Genomic DNA, 22,240 nt, shown 5'->3' on the forward strand with positions numbered 1-22,240 from the left:
CAGACTCTAAGACTCTAAGACTCTGACTCTCAGACTCTGATGCTCCTGTAACCACATAAACCTGGTTCAGCTCGGCATGGATCAGGTAATACAGTGTGTGGAGAGAAGAGAAGAGAAGAGAAGAGAAGAGAAGAGAAGAGAAGAGAAGAGAAGAGAAGAGAAGAGAAGAGAAGAGAAGCCTCCAGTAGAGACAGATGAGTGTGTGTGTGTGTGTGTGTGTGTGTGTGTGTGTGTGTGTGCGCAGTCTGTGGTTTGTGTTAATTTATGACTGACTACACGTGTCTGTATTCACTGCATGGAGTTCAGATCAGAGCTGTGCACGCAGGTGTGAAGGAAAGACAATGAAGTGCTGTCGCTGCACTTAACCTCTGTGTGTGTGTGTGTGTGTGTGTGTGTGTGTGTTACGTTTTTCTGTCATAAACACTGACCTTGTCAGGACCAGTTGTACTCATGGAGACCAAAACCTGGTCCTAATGAAGCAGAACCTGTCTTATGTCTGAGGACCTGGTTAAGTTTAAGACTACTTTGAATTGTGGTTAAGTTAAGGTGAGAGTTATGGGATGTACAACATAAAAGACGCCAAGAATGCTGAGATCACGTCACACACTGAATATAGAATAACAAACTTTCACGAGGTATTGGGACGCAATCTGAACATAACAGGTTTTCATGTACTGAACCCAAGGGGCGGAGTCTGTGATTGAAAGCCACAACTAGGGCGACAACGATTAAACTACTTTGATCATTGAATCATTTTTTTAATACATATTACAGGTTTTCAGCTTCATAAATGTGAGTATTTCTGGTTCCTTTGCGCAATAATTAAATAATAATTAAAAACGGATTAATCTTTGGTTTGTGGAAAAAATACAACATCATTACAATAATGACGATCATTATTATATGAAACTGTGACCAACAAGAGAAAATGATTAACACATTCATCGATTATGAAAATAATAATAATAATACAAATAATAAAAAAATGCTCTATTTACTTCTTAAAAATGTTTTTCTTCCAAAAATTAATGATGTAAAAGATAATTGAGAATCAAACATCCTTTCATTAATGTCAGACACTTTTTTCATAATGACCACTCTAAACCAATTATATTCAAGTTTCCAACCTTCAGTTTTGAAAATGTCCATTAATTCAACTTCATTCTTATGTAAAGTTTCCAATTTTAAAAATTCCTGGAATTTTGAAACCATACTCTCACCATATCAGACTTGGAACCAGAGGAAACGTGAGGAAGTCACGGGCCAGATAAGACAGGTTAGTGGGCCAGATTGATATCATGAGGGAACTTAAGTTATAAAACATTATTAATATGTTAATAATAAGCACTTTTACAGATTGCTGTCGTAAATTCTGCTCATTTTTTTTGCTGTATTTTCACGTCCAGGAAATTTGACAACAGAGAGAAACTCATTAAAACAGAGAGTGATTTTTAAATAAAAACAAACTTCTTAATTATCCTCCGGGATTCTCTGCAGTGACGAGCACACACACACACACACACACACACACACACACACACAGTCACACAGACTCACAGACTCACACACACTCACAGTCATATAGACACACAGACACACACACACTCACACACACAGACACACACACACACTCAGACTCACAGACACACACACAGTCACACAGACTCACACACACTCACACACACACACAGACTCACACACACTCACACACACACACACAGTCACATAGACACACAGACACACACACTCACACAGTCACACAGACACACACACACACACACAGTCACACAGACTCACACACAGTCACATAGACACACAGACACACACACACACACACACAGACACACACACACACTCAGACTCACAGACACACACACAGTCACACAGACTCACACACAGTCACATAGACACACACACACACAAAGACACACACACACACACACACAGACACACACACACACACACACACAGACACACAGACACACACAGGCGGCGAGCGCAGAGTGGGCCGAGGTTAATGAAGAGAAGCTTTTATGTTAATAGACGGGCGGCCGGCGTGATTTAACACGACAATCGTCAGATTTACTTCTCTCTCACGCCGCGCTCACGTTCTCAGCTAAACAACGTCTCGCCAATGAAGGTCAAGACAAAGAGACGGTAATTAGATTATGACAATTAAATTTGTCTACTATGATCACTAATCTTCATGTGTCATCATGGATCACTCTCTGGTGACTGAAGAAGAATTAAAAACACAATCAAGTATTTGCTTTTTCAGAGGGAGGAATAAACTTTAAAAACTGAAGGTTCATTCATTCATTCATTCATTTATCTTCTACCACTTTATCCTCCACATGAGGGTCGTGAGAGTTGCTGGTGCCAATCCCAGCTGACACGGGGCTTGTGCAATAGAATAATCGATACATCAAATGAGGCAATTTTCTCATTTTTCTCCATTTATTAAAACATAAAAACTGAGAAAAATAAAATCCTAACATTTTTTAGCTTTCTAAAGAACAAAGATGTAGAATTTGTAATAATTAGATTTTAGATTCTTAATAAATATCAGTAAAATAGATAAATCTGTCGTCCTCTCGACAACAAATCTGATTGATTTATTATTTGTTAATTTGGTGACATATCGTTGTCCTTCCTCGTGGAATACGATCATTTGCATATTTTAATGAGTAAATGAAATAAACCGCCTGTGTCCGTTTTACTCGACAGACTTCATGTCTCCTCACGGTGGCGCTGCTGAGTTAACGGCAGGATAACAGTGGAGAAAACGACGCTCAATACATCGACTTTATGACCTTTGTTGTCTGTGTTGTGAATAAACAGAAATCCTGCACTTGTGTTTGTTGATTTTAGTTGGATTTATATTTCTGCACACAATAATCACAGGAGCAGACGAGGACGGAAACTAACATCATTTTCATCCTCTGAAAATGTGAGAACATCTTTCAGTTTGAAGGATTTCTTTGTCAAATGGAGAAAAGAAGCTGCTTTTAATTTTAGTCATCAATGAAAAATCATTCCAGGCTCCACAGGAACTCACAGCAACTCAACGCCTTTCATAAAGTTAACAATTACATCAACATGACAGACTTTTTAAAGACTTTGGCTTTATGTCGTTTTATACTCTGTTGTTTAGTTGAAAACAAAAGCATGAATGAATGAATTAATGAATAATTAATAAAAGCATAATTTACAGTATTTAGATTATTATTATAATTATTATAATAAGCATTATTATTATTATTACATAATATTATATATTACATATACGTAATTAATAATATATTATATTATTAATAATAATAATAATAATAGTAATAATTAAATGAAAACGAATATAATTACAGAATTCATTCGTAAATTAAATTTTCTGATGTTTTACATTTTAAAAAACTTACTTTTCTACTATGATAGTAGATTATACTATTATATATACTATATACTATACTATATAACCTATATTATACTACTAAAATAATTTTTCCAGAAAAAATTCCAGGCTTTTCAAGGTTTCAAGGCATTTCAAAAACACCTGCACAAGCACCCTGACAAGGACAGTAATTCAGAAATATAAAAATATAACATTTCCTCGTGTCATGTGACGTCTGTTTGATTCAAGTCAAAAACATGGTGAGGAAAAACAGCCTGAGGCGCCATCTAGAGGCAGAACACGGTCACTACAGGACCCACTACAGGTGTTTTTAATATAAATATGAGACGTCAACATGATCATGTGAAGATTTACATCATAAACTGTGACTATTTTATATAAAACAGAAAACTTTCTGGGACTCTACCTTTTCTATTTGTGTTTATGTTGTCACAACTTTAATATTTAAAACTAAAATAATGCTTCAATAATTCCATCTTAAATCAGTCATTTCAATAAAATCCACAAGATTAAAATGATTAAAAGCAGCAAATTATGTGAATTATCTTCTATTTAGGTAAATTCTAATGAATCATGTGATAACTGGAATAAACATGAATGAGAAATAAATCAAATGATGGATTCCTTGACAGCAGTGGTTCCCAAAGACAGGGTCGGTACCCACAGATGGGTCACAGGCACATTTTTCTGGGTTCCACAAAGAAATTTGCAGAAATTTCCCAACTTTTTAGTTCACATTTATGTGAATATGTTTTCAATGGAACATATAAAATGAAGTTTGAATGTTTTTGGCAAATATTTATCTTACAATTTCAGTTAAAATGATATTAGGTTTTACAGATTATGGCGGAAAATTAGTCTTAACCTCAGTTATTAAACAACACTAATGTTGTTAATGTAACAACCAATTCATATTTAATATTTGAATCTGCACTGCAGTGTCATTATATACAGCATTTTTTAATAAAAATTATATATAATCTAAATATTAAATATATGAAAGAGGTTGTCAAAACACTAAAATATTAATAATAAATATTAAAAAAAATAAAGATTCAGTGACTTTTATATTATACTAGAGTATAGTAATATACTAACCCTACATTTATCAAGTGTCAAAATGGAAAATATCTCTGATGTTATGAGTGAATTCAAGGACCTGCTGAGGTAAAAAAGCATATTAAACTTTCTATTTACATAAAATCCAGACTACACACAGTCGTAGTGTCACACATTTGAAAACAGCTTTTCTCCAACAATTCATTTGATATTTTCATTGATAGTTTTCCGATTTTTCAGCTTCTTAAATATGAATATTTTCTGGCTTCTTTTAACAATTTAAACTGATTTATTTAGGTTTGGGAAACAATTCATTTTAATTTTTTTAACATTTTATGGAACTGGATTGATCAAGAGAATAATCCAACGGATTATAAAAAATAAATCCTACAGCATACATATATAAAGTATATCATGAGTCACATGAGCGAGCGCTAATGTCAAAAACCCGACACGGAGGAAACATCAGCGTCACCATGGCGACGAGCCGACCAAACCAAAAAAAAAAACTGTGGGAAGCAAAGTGTGTGTTTGAGTGTGTGTGCTTGTATTTGTCACCTCTTTAGGACCATGAACAAACACTGACCTTGTCAGGACTACTCATCCTCATGGAGACCAAAACCTGGTCCTAATGAGGCAGAACCTCATTTCTGAGGAACTGGTTAAGTTAAGGAAGGTTATGGTTATAGTTAAGGTTAGGATTATTGGTTCAAATGAACGAACATCCATGCAGAGTCCTTTAAAGGGTTGTTATGTGAATTTGTGTGTGTGTGTGTGTGTGAGATATTGGGTGGGGGGGCGGGGGGCGGTCCAGGCTCCACCTGCTCCCACTGAGCTGCTGCCAGGCTGGAGAGTAGCCAACAGCACCAGGCCTGAAACCTGGTGTGCACCAAGCTCGCACCACCAGAGAGAGAGAGAGGAAGAGAGTGTGAGTGAGAGGGGGAGAGAGAGAGAGGGAGAGAGAGGGAGGGAGAGAGAGAGAGAGAGAGAGACAGACTGATGGAGAATTAAAACAAGAATGAATGATTGTGAGAGGAAAAGGTGACGTGATAATCTGTGTGTGTGTATATATATATATATATATATATAAAATATAAGACCTTTTTTCAAGTGAAAACTGGTGTTTGTGTAGTGTTTGTGTAGTGTTTGTGTGGTGTTTGTGTAGTGTTTGTGTGGTGTTTGTGTGGTGTTTGTGTAGTGCTTGTGTGGTGTTTGTGTAGTGCTTGTGTGGTGTTTGTGTAGTGTTTGCGTGGTGTTTGTGTAGTGCTTGTGTGGTGTTTGTGTAGTGTTTGCGTGGTGTTTGTGTAGTGTTTGCGTGGTGTTTGCGTGGTGTTTGTGTAGTGTTTGTGTAGTGTTTGTGTGGTGTTTGTGTAGTGTTTGTGTAGTGTTTGTGTGGTGTTTGTGTAGTGTTTGCGTGGTGTTTGCGTGGTGTTTGCATGGTGTGGTGTCACAGCAGTTTCACGCAGCCAAATGAAAAAGAACCATTAGAGTTTGTATTTGAGTGTCCTCACTGTGAATGCTGTACAAAAATATGTGTGTGTGTGTGTGTGTGCAGAACAGAAGAGGAGGATGAAACAGGAAGGCAGTTGTGTAGAGAGAGGGAGGCAGAATGAACAGATGGCCTGGCAGAGCATGGGGAGAGGCCGGAACCCCCCCCCCCCCCCACACACACACACACACCAACCACCCCCCCACCTTCTGACCGACTTTCATTGATGAGCCACAGTGTGTGTGTGTGTGTGTGTGTGTGTGTGTGTGTGTTATTTAGAACAGCACCGACGTCAAACTATTTCAAGTTGCCACAGAGGAGGAGAAAGTGAGTCTCTGTCACATCACAGTTAATAAGACGATGATTCAAACGACAACAAAGACACAGCTGTGTGTGTGTGTGTGTGATTTAGATTTGATGGCTGTAGAATTATTATTAGACTCTTTCCATATCACATATGTTTAAGAATCACAGTCCTGAGAAGCTGACGTCACAAACGTGCGACGCGCTGGTGAATCTCGTCTGTGATTGGACGCTCGTTAATTCTACCGTAATGACAAAGCGCTGTCTCTCTTAGGGGTGTCAAATTATCGCGTTAATTGCGATTAATGAATTATAGTCATATTTAGCGTGTTATGTTTTTTTAATGGCGTTAATCTCATTTTTAATCTCTGACTTTACTGTTTCTGTATGCCAGTATCTGTTTTTATGTGTTGGGCTTCTTGAAAAACGCCCCGACGATAATTACAATTACATAAACTCCCGAACCATAAACAAAGGTCAAGTGATAGAAGGTTAGCTTACCACCGAAGCAGCTCGACTTTAGCCTACCACGTCAATGCAAAGCACCCAGTCGCGAGTGCAGCCACAGCTAACGTTACACAGCACGCCTCTACTGCTTTAAGAGGCGGAGTCACAGCCTGGACAGATCGCCAGTCCATCGTTTTTGAATTTTCTAGACATCACAAACGGTCTGAGAGTTCCAGAAACAGAACACATGGTCAGAACAAAGCCCTCAAAAGTGCCCTTAAAGAGTTAAGTGGACTTATATAATAGAGGGCCTTAATAAAGTCCACATTCACTCTGTAAAACCTTTAACATAAGAGGACGGATAATATTAAATACTTTATACTTTTAAAGTGATTTTACACTCACACACAAACATCCTCCCAAATATCACACACTGGACCTTTAAATGTGCCGGTGTTTTAGTTCTAATGTTTTTCATGTGTGTCTGTGGGTGTGGTCTCCCTCCCTGACCCTGAGGTGGGTCAAGGTGAAAGAGACCAACAGCTGGGAGGGACACGGAAGACGAGTCGAGTCAGCGGTTCACGGGTGAACGAGTGAAAAAACTCTGATTTCCTCTCACCTCCGGCCTCCCTCAGAGAGAGAGAGAGGGAGGGAGGGGGAGAGAGAGGGAGGGAGGGAGAGAGAGAGAGTTTATGGATCCAGCAGAGAAGAAAAAAAAGTTCCAAATTAAACCAGCAAAGGAAAATATCACGCTGAAGGGAAAGCAGCAAGAGGTCAGAGGTCAAAACCCGAACTAGAAACAAGCTCCTCAGATTCGTCTTCATCTTCATCTGTGTGTCTTACATATGTGAAACACACACACACACACACACACACACACACACACTGAGCTCACATACAAAAATACTCTGCCTTCTTTGAGCAGGAAGAAGAAGGCAGCCTGCAGGCACTGAGACGATGGGAGGAGGAGGGCAGGGAGGGGGGGACGTAGGCAAGCTGTTAGCAGGGCCGGGCATATGCTGGGCCCCCCACCCAACAACCCCTAAAAAAAACTTCCTCCTCCTCCTGCAGACCTCCTTCTGTCTTCTCTCTGGTTTAAAGAACATGTGAAACGGTCTGAGCATCAAACCAGGTTCAGAACGAGGAAACAAAGTGTTTTATGGAGAGGCAGTAACTGCAGCTTCACTGGAGCTTCACTGGAGCATCAATGGCGCTTCACTGCAGCTTCAGTGCAGCTTTACTGTGGCTTCACTGGAGCTTCAGTGCAGCTTCACTGCGGCTTCACTGCAGTTTCACTGCAGCATCAATGGCGCTTCACTGCAGCTTCAGTGCAGCTTCACTGGAGCTTCACTGCAGCTTCACTGTGGCTTCACTGGAGCTTCAGTGCAGCTTCACTGCGGCTTCACTGGAGCTTCAGTGCAGCTTCACTGCGGCTTCACTGGAGCTTCAGTGCAGCTTCACTGGAGCTTCAGTGCAGCTTCACTGGAGCTTCACTGGAGCTTCACTGCAGCTTCACTGGAGCTTCAGTGCAGCTTCACTGGAGCTTCACTGCAGCTTCACTGGAGCTTCAGTGCAGCTTCACTGGAGCTTCACTGCAGCTTCACTGGAGCTTTAGTGCAGCTTCAGTGAACCCTAACCCTAACCCTACTCGCAACAATGGACTTTTCAGATCACAAGGATCTGTAGAGGGGCGGGGCTGTGTGCTGAAGAACACTGATAAGCCAGAGCGACCGTAACTCCACCTTTAACAGAAGACTAGGAAACAAACAAGAACTTTTCATTTCACTATCATTGCAAAAAAATATGAAGCAAAAGAAAAGGACGAAGGACAAGAGGACGGAACGACGAGGTCCAGGCTCTTTTGATGGAGGACGTTCAGTGACAGGGTTGTTTTGTGGAACTTTGAGGTGCAGTGGAAACACAAACCACACAGATGAGCAGGGATTCTTTTACCCAGGTAAATAAGTTCCTGGAAATGTTGGTGGAAAAAGGGTGACATTGTTTTGAGTAGTCAGAGTAGTTTTTTAAATAAAACCTAAAAAATAAAACACGCCTAACAAGAGCACCGATGTCTCCTGTGTTCAGACGCCACTAAAACATTCATCCATTACTTAATTAATCATCAGCTATTTCGAAGTTAACCATATTTTGAAGTTCACTTTAAGGTGGTCCTGACAGAGGCAGAGAACACACACACACACACACACACAGAGAGACAAAGCAGTGAACGACAGATGCTTTAAACGGCTCGTTGTGTTTCTAATGGAGTGAATTCACCTGAACACTACAACACTGGAAGGTAACAAGGCACAAAAACACACACACACACACACAGATGTGCAGCCCCCCCTTCCAAAAAACATCATATGAAAACAACAGCAGCAGAGATCTGCCAGCTGTTGATATAAAAACAGAGAATCTGCACAAACAGCTGGAGACACACACACACACACACACACACACAGTATCTGGCAGGTATGAGGCATTTACCATCACACAGTTTACAGTTCTATCTCAGTTTGGTATGACTGTACGTGCATTATCTGCTTTTCTTTAACACACACACACACACACACGTTTCATAAATGATCATTAATGTCATTCATAATAGAGGAAACCAACTGGTGTCACACGGTGGATCAGGGACCTTCAGGGGGTGTTTAATATTTCAAAGCACCGAGCTTCAGTTTTACAGTCAGAATCTTTTCTGCGCTAAAAATTTCTTTTATGTCACAAAGAAATTCATGTTTATGTGAATTTAACAATTAAAAAAATCTGGATTATGGTAATTAATTCAAGGAGCTAGACAAATTATTATTATTATTCCATCTTTTGAACAGAACAGAAACGTACAAAATGATGTATTAGAGATGCAACTACTCATTATTTTCATAATCAATCTGTTGATTATTTTCTTGATGAATGAAATCCATAAAATGTCAGAAAATGTTGATTAATGTTTCATAAAAAGCATGAAATGATGATGTTCTCAAACGTCTTGTTTTTGTCCATAAACACAAAATGATTCAGTTTGAAGGATTTATTTGTTTTATGGAGCAAAGAAAACAGAAAATATTATAATAATTAAAGCGGAAAATCACAGAATCTGGTTTTAATTATTAAAAAACAAACTGATCAAAAAGAAAATTGAAATTTCTTAATTTACATAAATTTTCTGGACAAAAACCAAACACTTTGATAAAAATTTGGGTCAAAATTGGTTGGTTGAAATTATGTTTTAACTTCAGTTTAAATGATTCAATCTGAGCTGAGTTTCATTTACAATTATTACATTATTAAATATTACATCGTCATACATTATTATATATTACATCGCCGGCCGAAAATGATCTTTGTGTTACTGTGATGTCACCACGATTTGTGCTATTGGAAAAATTCCATTGGTTTCAAATGTTCAAATCTCCAAATGAAAATAAATTAAAATTAAAATGCACAACTACAGTGCTTTGTTTTCTAAATAAAATTCTACAATCAAATTCCATCTTTTTGTTTTTCTTGACTTCAAACTGTTAATACGCTCTTTTAACAGCAGTCAATTGTAAATAACTGCCCGGTGCTGAAAGTTCTGGGCAAAAGCATTTACTCACAGAGTTAATGAAGACGTAAAGACGTAAAGACGTAGAGATGTAAAGACTTAAAGATGTAAAGACGTGAAGATGTAAAGACGTGAAGATGTAAAGACGTGAAGATGTAAAGACGTGAAGATGTAAAGATGTAAATATTTAAATATGTAAAGATGTAAAGATTTAAATATGTAAAGATTTAAAGATGTAAAGATGTAAAGACAGAAAGTTTTCTGTCGTCCTCTTTAATTGAACGCGGCCACACAGTGTGTGTGTGTGTGTGTGTGTGTGTGTGTGTGTGTGTGGCTGCAGACAGGAGCTTCACCGGGCCTTTTGTGGCCCTCTGCAGCACCAGTCTGGAAGCCAGGGGCCCCTCCTTCACGTCTCCTGCGGTGTGACTAACACGGGGCGACAGCGCCAAAGAGACGGCAGAGAACGGCTGACGATTGCTCGGCTCGGCTCAGGGCCACACACCTTCTGTGCGCCGCCCTCGCCACCGCCCTCGCCACCGCCCTCGCCGCCGCTATCTTCCCACGAACATGTGCTGCTGTGAGCGGCCCTGAGCCGAGCCAACGCTGCCAAATCCTGTTGATGCGGCTCCAGCTCTCCCTCTTTAATGTCTTCATTTACCCACACACACTGCTTCTGTGCATGTGTGTGGGTGTGTGTGTGTGTGTGTGTGGGGGGGTGGGGGTGGGGGGGTTGAGGGGGGTGAGCTGCGAGTAAGGAGAGATTTACAGAAGAAGAAGAAAAAGAAGAAAATAAAAGGACTCTGACCGTTCCACAGTAAAGTAAAGCAGCAGAGAATTCACAGATCTGAAGCAGAGCTGAGCGCACACAGCGACTACCATTTACTAGGTTATGTCTCCCTCTTGTGGTGGTTTGGTGGTAACACAGCAGAGAGTCCAGGGTCATGCAAAGGTCAAACAGACCGCCTCTAAATAATGACACGCGAGAATCTGCCGTCAAACTACAGACAGCGAGGACTAACGTTATTTTAGCATCTTTTCTTTTTTGTTAAATTTTATTTTGAAACAAAAACTGAAGAAAAACTATAACAAAAAAATTTAAAATGTGTGTGTGTGTGTACACCTGGTATTCCTCATGTTGTGAGGACCTAAATCTGTTTACAGTCACACTATGGAGACTTGTCTTCATCATGGGGACAAGAATCAAGTCCACATATTGTGAATTTTAAAGTTAGGCTGAGGTCAGGGGTCAGGGTTAGGATTAGTCAGTACTAGTTATGGTTAGAGTAAGTCTCCAGGAAATGAATGTAAGTCAATGTCCTCTGAAGTCATGGAAACCAGAGTGTGTGTGTGTGTGTGTGTGCAGAGGTGTGTGACCCGAGTGTGAAGGAGAGTAATGAACACGACGGGGGCGACAGCAGGGAGCGAGGACGATGAAGGATGCTGAGGAGGAAGTGGGACGAGGGGACGCCATCACTCACACACGCACACACACACACGAGCACGCACACGTGTGTGGACGTTGTGGATGATGCATGTACCTGCAGAGACACCTGGGCAAACGTCCAAACATGTATGTCATGAAACCTGGATCACTCTGTTCATCCTGTCACCACTTTCTGTTTTTAGAAGAAAAACCAGCGACGCATTATTCAAACGAAAACACGCTTTAATCAAAGTCTACCTTAAAAAAAAACTTTAACACCTCATCCTACCACCTTAACTCCATAAACCTCATCCTACCACCTTAACAACGCCATAAACCTCATCCTACCACCTTAACTCCATAAACCTCATCCTACCACCTTAACAACTCCATAAACCTCATTATTTCACTGTCAGAGGGACTTTTCTGTCCCACACCAAAGTCCATAGAGAAAATCAGTGATTTTACCATCACAGCACACAGGAGTGGTTGATCCACTGCTGCCTCCATCACTAACTTCAAATGTCTTATTTGGTGACTCCGGCTTCTGAAATCCTTTGTTTAGATTGACCTCAGTGACACAAACTGACCACACGAGGCAGCAGCAGGCAGCAGCAGACAGCAGCAGACAGCAGCTCCTGTGTCCAACACAAGCTAAAAACACTGATTTTCTTCATGGACTTTGGTGCAAGTTCACAAACTTCACATTTCAGTCAGAAAAGTCAGTTTAATGTGAATGAACTCATAAGATATTGTAAACTTTAGCAAACTCCTAGAACCACCTTAAGTTTGATTTAACAGCTCCTCAGACCACCTTAAAAACACCTCACATCCACTCGTAGCTGCCCCCCCCCGGCAGTTCTTCTCAGTTCTGCAGCAGTAAATGGAGATATGCTCTCCTGAGCGAGCGGGTCACTGCTTATTTCCGCAGAACTTGATGAGAAGCACATGTTATCCTTCTCTCTTTGGGTAGAGCCTCCTCCTCCTGAATCTCCAGGAGGAAGATGAAGAGTGGGATAACTGCAGGAGAGGCAGGGAGGTGAGGGGATTTCCAAAGAGAGAAGATGAACCTTTAAAATCCAAAAATGGAGACACAGTAATGCTCCGCCCATGTTGTTTAGTCCTGTCCAGGAATTGGATTTAACTCGAGTATATTCTGAAAAAGAAAATCCTGCTCACCTCAGAGGACACCAGTGGATGAGAAACAGCAGAGATAAACGATTAAAGCGCTCCCTCTCACAGCATCTGGAATGTGCAGCTTTTACACGAGAGAAACTGAACTATTTCAAACTATGATTCAGATTTGAACTTGACCTTCAATAGAGTTCAACTATGTTAAACTACAGTTCAACTATGTTAAACTAGAGTTCAACTATGTTAAACTACAGTTCAACTATGTTAAACTACAGTTCAACTATGTTAAACTAGAGTTCAACTATGTTAAACTCCAGTTGAACTATGTTAAACTAGAGTTCAACTAGAGTTGAACTATGTTAAACTGGAGTTCAACTATGTTAAACTAGAGTTAAACTATGTTAAACTACAGTTCAACTATGTTAAACTACAGTTGAACTATGTTAAATTAGAGTTCAACTATGTTACACTAGAGTTCAACTATGTTAAACTAGAGTTCAACTATGTTACACTACAGTTGAACTATGTTAAACTAGAGTTCAACTACGTTAAACTACAGTTGAACTATGTTAAACTAGAGTTCAACTATGTTACACTAGAGTTCAACTATGTTAAACTAGAGTTCAACTATGTTACACTACAGTTCAACTATGTTAAACTAGAGTTCAACTAGAGTTGAACTATGTTAAACTGGAGTTCAACTATGTTAAACTAGAGTTAAACTATGTTAAACTACAGTTCAACTATGTTAAACTACAGTTGAACTATGTTAAATTAGAGTTCCAATATGTTACACTAGAGTTCAACTATGTTAAACTACAGTTCAACTATGTTAAACTACAGTTGAACTATGTTAAATTAGAGTTCCAATATGTTACACTAGAGTTCAACTATGTTAAACTACAGTTCAACTATGTTACACTACAGTTCAACTATGTTAAACTAGAGTTCAACTAGAGTTGAACTATGTTAAACTGGAGTTCAACTATGTTAAACTAGAGTTAAACTATGTTGAACTACAGTTCAACTATGTTAAACTACAGTTGAACTATGTTAAATTAGAGTTCCAATATGTTACACTAGAGTTCAACTATGTTAAACTACAGTTCAACTATGTTAAACTACAGTTGAACTATGTTAAATTAGAGTTCCAATATGTTACACTAGAGTTCAACTATGTTAAACTAGAGTTCAACTATGTTACACTACAGTTGAACTATGTTAAACTAGAGTTCAACTACGTTAAACTACAGTTGAACTATGTTAAACTAGAGTTCAACTATGTTACACTAGAGTTCAACTATGTTAAACTAGAGTTCAACTATGTTACACTACAGTTGAACTACGTTAAACTAGAGTTCAACTATGTTAAACTACAGTTGAACTATATTACACTAGAGTTCAACTATGTTAAACTAGAGTTCAACTATGCTTTAAATCTACGATATTATGATGATATTTCATAGAATTTCAAAGTAAAAGTGACAAAGAGTAATGATGCAAAAATAAATAAGTCAATAACAACATAAGGACGACTGTAGTAAGAGCTCATATATATTTATATATATATATGATTTTACATTCATGGTAATATTTAAAAGTCTGAATATAAACCTTTCTAAACCCTTATGAAATAAGAAGTTGATATAAAGTGGAGGGACACATTAACCTGAGTGAGGGGCCGCATGTGGCCCACGGGCCACAACTTTGAGACCTCTGCTTTACAGGACAGAGCAAAGTGTTCAGAGGAAGAGATTCATTTAAATACTGTGTTTAACGTATGTGTGCGTGCGCGCGCGTGTGTCCAGCTGCAGAAGGACTGAGGATCCTGGGAATAGGTGAATCATAAATATTCATATATCACAGCCTGTGGTTGGAACAGCTGCCAGAGAGAGAGACAGACACACACACACACACACACACACACCTGGCTGCAGCAGGTGGACAGGAGTCTGTCCGTCTGTCTGTCTCTCTGTCTGCTTCAGGCAGCCACAGAAGACAAACAACAACAACAACAACAACAAGGACGCCGTGTTGTCAACATGTGGCGGTGACGCAGCGAGGTCAACTACACTGTTCTCACTTTAATCACAACAACGACCGACTGAACACAACACACATTCTTTTCAGTGGATGAACTCGTGTTTGGCCTCCACATGAAGCTACAAAGCAAAGTCTTCTTCTTCTTCTTCTTCTTCTTCTTCTCTCCAGCTAACATTAAAACACACTCATACACAAACTGTCTCGTTCCTTTTTAAGTTGACTTTTAGTGTTTGAATCTATCTTACATAACAAAAGTTCTATATATATATATACACAGATATTGTGTGAGGGACAGACAGAGGACGCGTAGATGTCATTTCTTATCTAAACGACGTGTGTTTGACGTGTGCGGTGTGCACACGTCAAACACATACACAGTTAATCTTAACTTAAAAGTTTGAGAAGACTCAGGAATAAAAAAGAGGTTTGGGGACCCAGAACAAATCACCCGCGACCCGTCTGTGGACCCCGACCCAGACTTTGGAAATCACTGCTTCCATGTTCATGAGAGGACATCAGGGACATCGTCATCAGTTAAACTGAAACACGTAAAAAGCTTCATTAAACTCAGACGATGTTTGTTGCGTGACGACGACGTCAGTGTGTGTGTGTGTGTGTGTGGCCCCCTACAGGTGCTTAACGGTACTGTTTTCAGAAACATGTGTCGTTTACGTACGTAGAGCTGATGTAAAAAAAATGTTTTTCCCATGATTCCCTGTCGTCAGATGCCATTTCCTGTTTGATCCGACTTCTCTGTTCAGGGAATATCGTGGACTCCACGAGTCCTGAGGGCAGTTTCCAAAACTCTCGTCTTCACGGTTTCAATAATAAACTTTTAAAACCCTTAAATATGACAACGACACCAGAGAGCGGAGGACAGACAGACGAAGGAGAGAGACAGACAGACAGACGGAGAGAGACAGACGGAGAGAGACAGACAGAGATGATTTCTGCTGATTTCACTCGCGTGAAACGTGTCGTGATATAAACGCAGACTTATTTGCTGAATTACCGACAATTTTAATAACTGATCATTAATAATTAATCAGTTTGAGTGTTTTTTTCCTAAATTTATGTTGAAATATTTTGGTTTTAATGCATTAAATTATTAATACTTAAATCAAATTCAGATTTTTGTTCTGAAAATGTAAATTTGCACATTTTAAAGAGCTAATAGTTGCTAGAATTATTTGTATACTAAAAATGTGTAAATAAACGCATTTATAGATGTATCATCCTCATCATTATTATTATTACCTATTATTATTATTATTATTATTATTATTATTAATAATAATATTAATAATAATAATAATAATAATAATAGGTAACCTCATTAGCAAACTACACATTCTGGCACAAAAACATATGTAAGTAAGTGAACAGACGTGTCATTGTGATAAAACGTATAATCTAATAATCAATTATTAATCGATTTCTAAAGTCATGAGCAACTGTTTTCATCACTGATTTGAGTCAGAGTTTGAATAATTAAAACGTGTGTTTTCTTCAAATAATCAGGAAATGATTCAAAGTTTGTGGATGAAACAAAACATTTGAGAACATCAGCGTTGCCAGGTTTGAGAAACACTGATCAACATTTTCTCACATTTGTTTGAGACTAAAACGATTTTCACTGTTTTTAATTGAGAGCGGAAAACGGAAAAGATTAAAGTGGCGTTTCCTCGCTCACATGTTTATTTCATTTCTGTTCCTCAGTTATCAACATGAGCCAAACGTGTGTGTGTGTGTGTGTGTGTGATGCACAGAGACTAACAGATGGGCTAAATTAATTAGCCACGTATGTTTAAATTGGACAGTATTTATTTGCGTGAGTGAGGACGAGGGGAGGAAACTTCCTCCCGAGCAAATCTGGAGGAAAAAAGCGACGTTTTCACAAGCTGGTCGGTGATCGGGTTGCAACGCAGAGTGGTTTCAGGGAATTATAAATAAATCACAGTCAAACAGGAGACGTGGACGAGGAGGAGGAGGAGGAGGAGGAGGAGGAGAAGTCTTTGTTTACGGCCGACTCTGGAGACCTGAAACGGACTCTCCGAATAAATAAATACCACCCCTACAGGAAGTTCAGCCGCTTTCCCTCAGGCCCAGTTTAGTTTTATTAGCTACAGTCCTGCAGAGATACACACACACACACACACACACACACACACACACACACACACACACACACGTGCACATGCGCACGCACACACAAACACACACACACAGAGAATTTGCTCAGGAAAAACTGGGTAATTTTGTAAAAACAAAGTTTAAGTTTAAGGATCGTTAATAAATCACATGATAAAGAGCCATAAAAGAAAGACTTTCCAGGGAAGTTTCCGTATAAAACAAAGGAACAATTACAGTTATGGATAACTATAAGTGACGTGAGATAAGAGATCGTAAGACGAGTAAATGTGGACATTCTGTGTGTGACTGTAGTGAGGATTGTAAGAATCATAGTTTACACCTTTTTAAACTTTTGTTTTGCGAGACGAGCGAAAACAAACTGAAAGTGAATGACAACGTTTGTCATCTTAAACTTTTTAAAAACTTTAAAGTTTACAGACTGTGGAGTGTCCACACAGACACGCTCTCAGTGAGTCAGCTGACCAGTTTGAAACGTGTCAAACGGAGAGAAAAATCATCTTTAAAGAGTTTTTAAATATTATAAACTTGTTATTGGACAGAGGTCATTTTCATTCATCTTATGATTTTAATGAACGATGATACTGTCTGTCTGTCTGTCTGTCTGTCTGTCTGTCCTCCTCCTCCTGTGTGTCTATATGTCTCTCTGTCAGGTTTCTGAGAAGGAAGAAAGGAACTGTGTAACCAGAGGGTTGCCAGTTCAAATCCAAGGACATGGATGCCCCTGAGCAAGGCATCCAGTGGTCCTCAGTGTTCACTAATGAGTCACATTAGCTGATTATTAATATTAACTAACAAACACATGATGATTTTTCTCTTTTATTTCTTACTTTGGAACAAAGTCAATAAAACGCAGTGAACTTTACGCACACACATTCTTTAAGCTTTGTCAATGATGGAGGTGTGTGTGTGTGTGTGTGTGTGTGTGTGGGGAGGGAGGAACGACTCGGAGAACAACAGCTTGCTCTCAGCAGGGGTCCTGGGGAAGGAGCAGGTGAGGAAGTATCCATTGCACTGTTTTTTACTGCGTCTACCTGACACCGGTTCAGACAGAGGAGGCGAGGGGAGGGCGGGAGGGGGAGGAGGAGGGAGGAGGGAGGAGGAGGGAGAAGGGAGGAGGGAGGAGGAGGACGCGCTCACAGTCTAAAATATCAGAAAAGCACAGAAAGCAGAAAAACAGCCAAGTGCAGAGAAACAAGAAGAGAGAGAGAGTTTGTGTTCACACGGACACTCGGGTCCATGTTGTTGTGAATTATTCACAGTATCTTACCTGTAAATGTCACAACAAATGACACTAGATTATGATGCTTTCATAGGTTTCTCCGTGTGAGTGATTACGACAGGAAACTCATCGAAAGATAAAGAGTGTTTTTTAAAAATTCAGATTTTTCAGCGTCTTAAATGAGAAGATTTTTTCTCATTTATTTGATTAGTTTGAGAAAAATTAATCAACATTTTCTGATATTTTATGGAGCAAAAGATTGTGAAAATGATGGTTAGTCACAGCCCTGATACACAGTACAGCGTTACTACTGGGAAACATACAGAAGAATGCAGTATTTATACAGGAAAATACTGCAAAATCACAGTAATATGGCATTTAGTTAAAAACTAGGGATGAGCCGATACTGTGGTCAAAATCACTGGATCAGATATCAGGAAAAATGATCCAATATGGGCCTATATATTATCATATATATACACACACTGTATACATTAATATTATCATTATAAATAATACTGATATTATACTCCACTAACTGACACTTATGTACAGACGGTCGAATATTTCTCTCTTTCAAACACAAACGTCATATAATCTAATCTATAATATAAAAGACAACAAAGGTGAGGCCTGTGAGGGCTTATAGTGTGATGATGTCATCATCCTGCTGTGTTCGTCTGACACGGTGCCAGAGGTCAAAGGTCGTGAGAGCAGATCTGTTGGGAGACACACCCCCCCCCCAGCAGCAGCCATCATTCGCTGTCAGTCAGGAGATGGATGAACCTGACAGGACGAGCTGAGGGCACACGACACACAAACATCTAACTGCCTCCTCCTCCTCGGTCTTCTGCTTAAAAAACCTTAATGTGTAGTCACACATTAAGGTTTTTCATAAAGTGAGGACATTTCCAGGAAGTGATCATGATCACACACAGAGGGAAACACCTGTGTCGTGAGTTGTGAGCTGCTTGGCGTTCTGATGCAGTTTAACCTCATAGAACTCCCGTGTTGTACGCTGTAGTTTGGCTGTAACCTCAGTGGACCCTCTGAAAGTGAAACCCTGTGACCTGCTGGGTCTGTGATCTCCAGCTGGGTCGGTGCCTCATCTGTTTTCTCCTCGTTCACTGGATTAATTAAATCCGCTGCTCCCATTTCATTGTCCTCCGGCCTCTTTAACAGAACTCTCCATTCAGGCCCAGAGCGGCTTTTATGGGACGACTGAGAGCTGAAATATGTCCGAGGTGGACAGGACAGGACAGGACAGGACAGACGGACACGGACAGTGGATGATTTTACTTGCTCATTTAGCCAAAACATTATTATTTACATGATGGAAGATTTTGTTTGGTTCCATTTTCTTTACACTGTAGTTGTACTGAGGTTTTCTGTTCCGTCATCACAGTTAATGTTCTTTCTCTGAAACTTTTATGTTCACTTTCTTTTGAATGCTTTAATAACTTTGCTAAACGTCCTCTCGGCCTCTACTCACGACTACAGATGAATATCAAGAACCACTTTTAAACTGATACCAGTGTTTCATTCAAAAATACAAAAGCATCAACAAGCATCTGGACAAACAACGTTGCCTTCTTTCTAACACCACGGTGGATCAGTGCTCCGAGGTTTGGCCTCACTTTGCCAAGGACATGCAAGTAAAGCGATGGCACTCTCACCACACGGCTCACTCCACACTTTAGAACTCATTTTTAACAACGATGAACAGAATCTGTTTTTAGAAGATCTCCAGCTCAGTTGCTCAGTAGAACATGAAACTTCAAACACAGAAAGATGTAAAGCAACACAGTTCCTCTCATACAGCTAATGCAGGCATTCTTACGACCAACAATCAATCAGGGTATTGATTAGTATAGACGGACGTTATCTGGCAGTTATCCCACCGTTTAGGAATCACAGTCCTGAGAAGCTGGTGAATATCGTCTGTGATTGGATAACGACAAAGTTCTACTTCTCTGCTTTTTTTCTAGATATCACAAACGATGGAGGAGTTACGGTGACGACAGGACGGTAACAGACGGGTTAAACGCTGCTGGAGCTTCCTCCTGTTGTCAGTGATTCTGTGTGAGTGCTTATTCTGTCATAATCTACTCAGTAATCTCTATAACATTTGTGGATTATTCAGGGAGCAGCAACGGAAGCACAGGGAGAGGAATTTGTACAAACTTGATTATTTATTATTTTATATAATTGATTATTTTGTGACGTGGTGTTGTGGAGGGTGAGACAGTGTGAGGTGTTTTGGGGAGGGTGAGACAGTGCTGTGGAGGGTGAGACAGTGTGATGTGTGTTGGGGAGGGTGAGACAGTGTGAGACAGTGTTGTGGAGGGTGAGACAGTGTGATGTGTGTTGGGGAGGGTGAGACAGTGTTGTGGAGGGTGAGACAGTGTTGGGGAGGGTGAGAGTGTGATGTGTGTTGGGGAGGGTGAGACAGTGTGAGACAGTGTTGTGGAGGGTGAGACAGTGTGAGACAGTGTTGTAGAGGGTGAGACAGTGTGAGACAGTGTTGTGGAGGGTGAGACAGTGTGAGGTGTGTTGTGGAGGGTGAGACAGTGTTGTGGAGGGTGAGACAGTGTGAGACAGTGTTGTGGAGGGTGAGACAGTGTGAGGTGTGTTGTGGAGGGTGAGAGTGTGAGACAGTGTTGTGGAGGGTGAGAGTGTGAGGTGTGTTGTGGAGGGTGAGGCAGTGTGAGGTGTGTTGTGGAGGGTGAGACAGTGTTGTGGAGGGTGAGACGGTGTGAGGTGTGTTGTGGAGGGTGAGACAGTGTGAGACAGTGTTGTGGAGGGCGAGACAGTCCTGTGGAGGGTGAGACGGTGTGAGGTGTGTTGTGGAGGGTGAGACAGTGTGAGACAGTGTTGTGGAGGGTGAGACGGTGTGAGGTGTGTTGTGGAGGGTGAGGGGGTGTGAGACAGTGTTGTGGAGGGTGAGACAGCTGCCTGGCCTCCACAGGCCTGCAGGACCAGCCTGAGACACCTAATCTGCTTCATTAATGCTCTCACTCGACCATCAGCAGCACTGAGCTCCCACAGTCCTCTCTGGTTTCACTCGCTCACCTGCAGCTGTACCTGCTCGCTCGCTGAACTGTGACGCTAACAGTCAGTGACACTAAATGTTAAATCAACAATCATATGTTTACAGGCTGAATCAACACATTGCATTTTATTCAGAGATGTTCATGCAGTTGCTGTAATGATGTAATGAATCAGTGATGAGAAGGTTTGATGATCCATCAACAGAAAAACAGCGTCTCAGCCTCACGTCCACACAAAGACTCAGTGTACAGCAGAAACACGATCCTCCTTCACTCCATCGGTTAATGGCTGGAGGTTTTTTCAGAGTTCTGGCACAAATCTAAAGCGGATTTCTTGGTTGTTTTTTTGTTTTATTTTTCACATCCACACAGTAAAGACCCCCCCCCCCCCCCCCGACACACACACACACACACACACACACACACAGCAGGATAAGCCGGTTAAAGCCCTCAGCGTGGTAAACGCGGAGAATCAGGAAGGCAGAGATTCATGGAAACAATTAGGAATGTGCAGATGTACAGATGATTAGCATGGAGGAGGAGGATGGATCCACAGTGTGTGTGTGTGTGTGTGTGTTTGTGGTGATGATGACTCCTCAGAGCACTAGGGCTGAGGCATGAAATAATCTGGGATGTTTAACCTATTTGAAAAGAAAGTTAAAAATCACTGGAAAGTGTTCTAACTTTTAATTTATTTAGTTTTTACTTCACTGTATTTTATTTGGCGTTCATTTGCATAAAGGAACAATTATTGCTGATTTACAAACGTGTCTGTATAAAACTACATTGAGAAAATAAAGTTTTAGTACTTTACTTTAGTAATAAAGTATTAGTTTATATTAGAACATGCCGTACTACGTTTTCTTTCTCAGCTGAGGGAGAAAAGTAATACAAACACTACAATAGAAAAACACCTAATTATCCAGTATCGTTACTTATTGGATTTTCTTCCAT

Source organism: Solea solea, chromosome 9, assembly GCF_958295425.1.
Source record: "Solea solea chromosome 9, fSolSol10.1, whole genome shotgun sequence".
In the NCBI taxonomy this organism is placed as follows: Eukaryota; Metazoa; Chordata; class Actinopteri; order Pleuronectiformes; family Soleidae; genus Solea; species Solea solea.